Raw genomic sequence first — 274 nt, 5'->3', positions numbered from 1 at the left:
GTTAGGCAATTGAGGAATGGCTGCACCAGCCCGAAATGAAAAGGAAGGAGTGATATTGCACTATGTGAAACTGCAAATGAGATGATTTCAGAGAACCTTGGGTGATATGAATGGATTCAGAGTGAAGGGAGCATGACCAGAAGGATAATTTATACAATAAATACCTTGTAAAGGAAAAGAATCATGAGGTTTAAGAACTCTGAACAATGCAATAACCAACCACGCCTTCAGAGGACTTCTGATGAAACATAGTACCCAACTCATGACTGAGAAG

Source organism: Vombatus ursinus, unplaced genomic scaffold (genome assembly GCF_900497805.2).
Source record: "Vombatus ursinus unplaced genomic scaffold, bare-nosed wombat genome assembly UNPS02014460.1, whole genome shotgun sequence".
In the NCBI taxonomy this organism is placed as follows: Eukaryota; Metazoa; Chordata; class Mammalia; order Diprotodontia; family Vombatidae; genus Vombatus; species Vombatus ursinus.
The sequence above is the reverse complement of the archived record's forward strand: the minus strand, read 5'-3'. Positions refer to the sequence as shown.